This window comes from Schistocerca cancellata, unplaced genomic scaffold (assembly GCF_023864275.1).
Source record: "Schistocerca cancellata isolate TAMUIC-IGC-003103 unplaced genomic scaffold, iqSchCanc2.1 HiC_scaffold_864, whole genome shotgun sequence".
NCBI classification, from domain to species: domain Eukaryota; kingdom Metazoa; phylum Arthropoda; class Insecta; order Orthoptera; family Acrididae; genus Schistocerca; species Schistocerca cancellata.
The window spans coordinates 2,501-10,000 of record NW_026046874.1 but is presented as its reverse complement, the minus strand read 5'-3'; the positions used below and the strand labels follow the sequence as shown (position 1 = coordinate 10,000).

Here is a 7,500-nt window from a genome sequence, read left to right as displayed (position 1 = left end):
AGACCCCACGCCCAGTGGCAAACAGGGCTCCTCTCAGAATATAGGCGGTCCCTACCCCTCACAACGATGACGGTGGGAGGGCCGTTTTACGAGACCATTTCCTGCGGTGCCAACGCTGTCGTAGAGCCGATACTCCATCTTTGGTACAAGGCAATCATTCCGCTGTAAATCAGTACGTCACTCGTAGTTCAGTCACCTCACAGCACTGCTCAGTAAACTATGCAGGCCCACATAGATAGATTATGATAGATTATATACGCAAATGCCCCTATACATGCTGAACGTCCGTACACACAAAATGAACCACACGTCAGCCACACACTCTATCACACACTACTCTCTGCCTGTAACAGACACAGATACAACTACTAAGCACCAGCATGGACCAACGTCCGGTGCATCCTATCCGCCACAGTACACCAACTACGCTATGATAACCAGACCGGGAGGTCCAATCATAAAACAGAATACCCCACTCGTCCGACAACCACAATTGCTCAGAGAAGCCACCAACACCCACACATGTCCTACACAGGGGTGCACCCATCACCACCACACTGCCTCGTCTTACAGCACAAACACACTGGCAGGAATGAAACACACAGGTCTGCCGCAACCACAGACACGGCTCGCCCCCTCTCACTGGCGAAAAGCGCATCCCGACGTGACATAACTCCTTTGACACACTGACGCTGCCTCGGGCATCCACGTCCTACGGTCGATATCAACGAACCTCCCCCCCCCCCTCCCCCCCACAACACGCCATCCCATACCACATTGTGTACCGTACCCAAACCTAACGTGTACTGTACTACAACGCAATGTGTACCATAACACAACCCAGTTTGTACCTTAACCTAACCTATGTCACCTTAACCTAACCTATGTCACCTTAACCTAACCTATGTCACCTTAACCTAACCTATGTCACCTTAACCTAACCTATGTCACCTTAACCTAACCTATGTCACCTTAACCTAACCTATGTCACCTTAACCTAACCTATGTCACCTTAACCTAACCCATCTTGCACCTTAACCTAACCCATCTTGCACCTTAACCTAACCCATCTTGCACCTTAACCTAACCCATCTTGCACCTTAACCTAACCTATGTTGCACCTTAACCTAACCTGTGTTGCACCTTAACCTACCTCAATTTGCACCGCAATGTAACGCAATTTGCACCGCAATGTAACGCAATTTGCACCGCAATGTAACGCAATTTGCACCGCAATGTAACGCAATTTGCACCGCAATGTAACGCAATTTGCACCGCAATGTAACGCAATTTGCACCGCAATGTAACTCAATTTGCACCGCAATGTAACTCAATTTGCACCGCAATGTAACTCAATTTGCACCGCAATGTAACTCAATTTGCACCGCAATGTAACTCAATTTGCACCGCAATGTAACTCAATTTGCACCGCAATGTAACTCAATTTGCACCGCAATGTAACTCAATTTGCACCGCAATGTAACTCAATTTGCACCGCAATGTAACTCAATTTGCACCGCAATGTAACTCAATTTGCACCGCAATGTAATGCAATTTGCACCGCAATGTAATGCAATTTGCACCGCAATGTAATGCAATTTGTACCGCAATCTACCCCCACATTGTGCCTTAACCTAACCCACATTGTGCCTTAACCTAACCCACATTGTGCCTTAACCTAACCCACGTTGTGCCTTAACCTAACCCACGTTGTGCCTTAACCTAACCCACGTTGTGCCTTAACCTAACCCAAGTTGTGCCTTAACCTAACCCAAGTTGTGCCTTAACCTAACCCAAGTTGTGCCTTAACCTAACCCAAGTTGTGCCTTAACCTAACCCAAGTTGTGCCTTAACCTAACCCAAGTTGTGCCTTAACCTAACCCAAGTTGTGCCTTAACCTAACCCAAGTTGTGCCTTAACCTAACCCAAGTTGTGCCTTAACCTAACCCAAGTTGTGCCTTAACCTAACCCAAGTTGTGCCTTAACCTAACCCAAGTTGTGCCTTAACCTAACCCAAGTTGTGCCTTAACCTAACCCAAGTTGTGCCTTACCCTGCTCTGTAATTGGCATATGACACGTTACATTAATGTATTGTCCAACCGCAACCCGCTCAGAATGTTGTGTACACAGCTACGTGTCATCTCCCCATAACAGCTGCATTGCAGTGTGGTACGCCATAGAGACGTGTGGGAGTAATGGACGCAGTGGATGGCGATCAGCATGAGCCGTCTGTTCATGTAGTGGCGCGTGTATGCAGACGTAGTAGTCTCTTCTCACACAATGTGATAGCACGGTGCCCCGCGTTCCACATCTGCGACATGCTACAGAGGCCGGTTGACAGTTGGTCGCGCAATGGACATCGCATACGTACGGGGGCACCTTCCACGTGCCCTCTAGTCGGGCACATTTTGTTGCGTGGATGTGAGCGGATGTAGTGTGTCTTGACACCTGACAGGCAGGCATGCAATAATAGTTGACTTTGCAAACGGGGATGGACGTGTACGTTTACTGGTGACGTTACGCAAATGAACAACTGGTAACCCGTTGTGGTGCGGTTGTCCTTGCTGGAGGTACATCTGTGAGGGCAACGATCGGTACAGCTACGAAGCGGTCCCCACCATACCAACGAACGTGAATGTGAATCTGGGTGTGAAGCGATACGCGGCTGTGGGTGGGTGGGACTGTCCCCGGCCGGTGAGGGGGGGCCGCCCGGCGTGCTGGCCGCGCGGTGCGTGGGCGCACGCGCTACAGCCGGCTGGTGGGGGCGCCCAGTGGCAGGCGCGCCGGCCGACGGACGCGGCAGGCGGCGCAGCTGCGCGCCGGGGCACCCTGCGCGCGGCGCCGTGCAGCCAAAGTGGGTCCTCGCCGGCCCGGTGCGAAGCGCGGTGGACATCTGCAGTGTGCTGGTCCGATTGAGGACTGTGTGCGTTGAGGATGCGCCGCCGCCCGGCACTCGGCGCCGCGACGCCGTCTGCTGCTCGGTCGCCCCAGCGGTTCTCGCTGGTGGTTTGTATCGCAGTTGTGCAGACGTGTTGGCACGTGCGCTGTGCTGGGAGAGTTCGCTTCGGCACCCACGTGGGGCCTTTGCCCTTCTGTGGCGCTGGCGTTGGAGCTGCCGGTCACCGTAGGTGGCGCGTGTTGTCTCCCGCCGGCAATGCCACGACAGCACGCTCCCGGGCCTCTGTCGGCAGCGGCAAGCTCAGTTGGGAGCACGGGTGGTCGCACCTAAAGCGTCTACTCGCCTAACTCCGGGCGATTGCGCCTCTCTCGAACCCGACCAAGTACTTAGGACGGCGCTGCGCGCCGCCGGGACCTGAGAGGGTTTCGAGGTGTATTGTGCAGGGGAGCTCAGCCTCCTCCTGTTTGCAGAATAATTGAGCGGACGCTTGCGTGTTCGCGCGGGCCCCTGGGACACACTCCCGGGCGGCCGGCTGCTCAGCTCTAGTTGACGCAGCTCCCTGGTTGATCCTGCCAGTAGTCATATGCTTGTCTCAAAGATTAAGCCATGCATGTCTCAGTACAAGCCGCATTAAGGTGAAACCGCGAATGGCTCATTAAATCAGTTATGGTTCCTTAGATCGTACCCACGTTACTTGGATAACTGTGGTAATTCTAGAGCTAATACATGCAAACAGAGTCCCGACCAGAGATGGAAGGGACGCTTTTATTAGATCAAAACCAATCGGTCGGCTCGTCCGGTCCGTTTGCCTTGGTGACTCTGAATAACTTTGGGCTGATCGCACGGTCCTCGTACCGGCGACGCATCTTTCAAATGTCTGCCTTATCAACTGTCGATGGTAGGTTCTGCGCCTACCATGGTTGTAACGGGTAACGGGGAATCAGGGTTCGATTCCGGAGAGGGAGCCTGAGAAACGGCTACCACATCCAAGGAAGGCAGCAGGCGCGCAAATTACCCACTCCCGGCACGGGGAGGTAGTGACGAAAAATAACGATACGGGACTCATCCGAGGCCCCGTAATCGGAATGAGTACACTTTAAATCCTTTAACGAGTATCTATTGGAGGGCAAGTCTGGTGCCAGCAGCCGCGGTAATTCCAGCTCCAATAGCGTATATTAAAGTTGTTGCGGTTAAAAAGCTCGTAGTTGGATTTGTGTCCCACGCTGTTGGTTCACCGCCCGTCGGTGTTTAACTGGCATGTATCGTGGGACGTCCTGCCGGTGGGGCGAGCCGAAGGCGTGCGACCGCCTCGTGCGTGTTCGTGCGTCCCGAGGCGGACCCCGTTGAAATCCTACCAAGGTGCTCTTTATTGAGTGTCTGGGTGGGCCGGCACGTTTACTTTGAACAAATTAGAGTGCTTAAAGCAGGCAAGCCCGCCTGAATACTGTGTGCATGGAATAATGGAATAGGACCTCGGTTCTATTTTGTTGGTTTTCGGAACCCGAGGTAATGATTAATAGGGACAGGCGGGGGCATTCGTATTGCGACGTTAGAGGTGAAATTCTTGGATCGTCGCAAGACGAACAGAAGCGAAAGCATTTGCCAAGTATGTTTTCATTAATCAAGAACGAAAGTTAGAGGTTCGAAGGCGATCAGATACCGCCCTAGTTCTAACCATAAACGATGCCAGCCAGCGATCCGCCGCAGTTCCTCCGATGACTCGGCGGGCAGCCTCCGGGAAACCAAAGCTTTTGGGTTCCGGGGGAAGTATGGTTGCAAAGCTGAAACTTAAAGGAATTGACGGAAGGGCACCACCAGGAGTGGAGCCTGCGGCTTAATTTGACTCAACACGGGAAACCTCACCAGGCCCGGACACCGGAAGGATTGACAGATTGATAGCTCTTTCTTGATTCGGTGGGTGGTGGTGCATGGCCGTTCTTAGTTGGTGGAGCGATTTGTCTGGTTAATTCCGATAACGAACGAGACTCTAGCCTGCTAACTAGTCGCGTGACATCCTTCGTGCTGTCAGCGATTACTTTTCTTCTTAGAGGGACAGGCGGCTTCTAGCCGCACGAGATTGAGCAATAACAGGTCTGTGATGCCCTTAGATGTTCTGGGCCGCACGCGCGCTACACTGAAGGAATCAGCGTGTCTTCCTAGGCCGAAAGGTCGGGGTAACCCGCTGAACCTCCTTCGTGCTAGGGATTGGGGCTTGCAATTGTTCCCCATGAACGAGGAATTCCCAGTAAGCGCGAGTCATAAGCTCGCGTTGATTACGTCCCTGCCCTTTGTACACACCGCCCGTCGCTACTACCGATTGAATGATTTAGTGAGGTCTTCGGACTGGTACGCGGCATCGACTCTGTCGTTGCCGATGCTACCGGAAAGATGACCAAACTTGATCATTTAGAGGAAGTAAAAGTCGTAACAAGGTTTCCGTAGGTGAACCTGCGGAAGGATCATTACCGACTAGACTGCATGTCTTTCGATGTGCGTGTCGTGTCGCGCAACACGCTACCTGTACGGCAGCAGCCGTGCGCCGCGTGCGGAACCACGCGTGCCTCTCAAAACTAACGGAAAAATGTTGTGTGGTACGAGCGCTGAAGCTCTGGAGCGGCTGGCCTGCGGCACCTGGCGCCTGGCGCCGGTTTTGAATGACTTTCGCCCGAGTGCCTGTCCGCTCCGGTGTGGAGCCGTACGACGCCCATCGGCCGTGAGGCCGTTGGACACAGGAACGCTGGAACAGGGGCCGTCAAACGCCTCAGTCCCGCCTATGCAACTGTCTTGAAAGAGACAGTGGAAACTAAATGAAAAAGATCACCCAGGACGGTGGATCACTCGGCTCGTGGGTCGATGAAGAACGCAGCAAATTGCGCGTCGACATGTGAACTGCAGGACACATGAACATCGACGTTTCGAACGCACATTGCGGTCCATGGATTCCGTTCCCGGGCCACGTCTGGCTGAGGGTCGGCTACGTATACTGAAGCGCGCGGCGTTTGTCCCGCTTCGGAGACCTGGAGTGTCGTGGCCGCCTGTGGGGCCGGCCGCGTCTCCTTAAACGTGCGATGCGCGCCCGTCGCCTGGCGGTTCGCATACCGGTACTTTCTCGGTAGCGTGCACAGCCGGCTGGCGGTGTGGCGTGCGACACCTCGTACAACGACCTCAGAGCAGGCGAGACTACCCGCTGAATTTAAGCATATTACTAAGCGGAGGAAAAGAAACTAACAAGGATTCCCCCAGTAGCGGCGAGCGAACAGGGAAGAGTCCAGCACCGAACCCGCAGGCTGCCGCCTGTCGTGGCATGTGGTGTTTGGGAGGGTCCACTACCCCGACGCCTCGCGCCGAGCCCAAGTCCAACTTGAATGAGGCACGGCCCGTAGAGGGTGCCAGGCCCGTAGCGGCCGGTGCGAGCGTCGGCGGGACCTCTCCTTCGAGTCGGGTTGCTTGAGAGTGCAGCTCCAAGTGGGTGGTAAACTCCATCTGAGACTAAATATGACCACGAGACCGATAGCGAACAAGTACCGTGAGGAAAGTTGAAAAGAACTTTGAAGAGAGAGTTCAAAAGTACGTGAAACCGTTCTGGGGTAAACGTGAGAAGTCCGAAAGGTCGAACGGGTGAGATTCACGCCCATCCGGCCACTGGCTCCCGCCCTCGGCAGATGGGGCCGCCGCCCGCGCGGAGCAATCCGCGGCGGGGTCGTGTCCGGTTGCCTTTCCACTCGCCGCGGGGTGGGGCCGTTCCGGTGTGCGGTGGGCCGCACTTCTCCCCTAGTAGGACGTCGCGACCCGCTGGGTGCCGGCCTACGGCCCGGGTGCGCAGCCTGTCCTTCCGCGGGCCTCGGTTCGCGTCTGTTGGGCAGAGCCCCGGTGTCCTGGCTGGCTGCTCGGCGGTATATCTGGAGGAGTCGATTCGCCCCTTTGGGCGCTCGGGCTCCCGGCAAGCGCGCGCGGTTCTTCCCGGATGACGGACCTACCTGGCCCGGCCCCGGACCCGCGCCGCTGTTGGCTCGGGATGCTCTCGGGCGGAATAATCGCTCCCGTCAGCGGCGCTTCAGCTTTGGACAATTTCACGACCCGTCTTGAAACACGGACCAAGGAGTCTAACATGTGCGCGAGTCATTGGGCTGTACGAAACCTAAAGGCGTAATGAAAGTGAAGGTCTCGCCTTGCGCGGGCCGAGGGAGGATGGGGCTTCCCCGCCCTTCACGGGGCGGCGGCCTCCGCACTCCCGGGGCGTCTCGTCCTCATTGCGAGGTGAGGCGCACCTAGAGCGTACACGTTGGGACCCGAAAGATGGTGAACTATGCCTGGCCAGGACGAAGTCAGGGGAAACCCTGATGGAGGTCCGTAGCGATTCTGACGTGCAAATCGATCGTCGGAGCTGGGTATAGGGGCGAAAGACTAATCGAACCATCTAGTAGCTGGTTCCCTCCGAAGTTTCCCTCAGGATAGCTGGTGCTCGTACGAGTCTCATCCGGTAAAGCGAATGATTAGAGGCCTTGGGGCCGAAACGACCTCAACCTATTCTCAAACTTTAAATGGGTGAGATCTCCGGCTTGCTTGATATGCTGAAGCCGCGAGCAAACGACTCGGATCGG

The 7,500-nt window shown here is 55.1% G+C and overlaps 3 non-coding genes across 3 annotated transcripts in view; all 3 read left to right on the top strand.

Moving 5' to 3' along the window:
* Positions 1–3,455: 3,455 nt before the first annotated feature.
* Positions 3,456–5,364, top strand: LOC126147474 (small subunit ribosomal RNA). The gene has a single exon (XR_007530317.1). It is a non-coding gene; the product is annotated as a small subunit ribosomal RNA (ribosomal RNA).
* Positions 5,365–5,717: 353 nt separating this feature from the next.
* Positions 5,718–5,872, top strand: LOC126147463 (5.8S ribosomal RNA). The gene has a single exon (XR_007530306.1). It is a non-coding gene; the product is annotated as a 5.8S ribosomal RNA (ribosomal RNA).
* Positions 5,873–6,059: 187 nt separating this feature from the next.
* Positions 6,060–7,500, top strand: part of LOC126147470 (large subunit ribosomal RNA) — a 3,924-nt gene continuing 2,483 nt past the window's right edge. Inside the window, exon 1 of the ribosomal RNA XR_007530313.1 lies at positions 6,060–7,500. This exon is cut by the window's right edge and continues 2,483 nt beyond it. This is a non-coding gene — a ribosomal RNA (large subunit ribosomal RNA).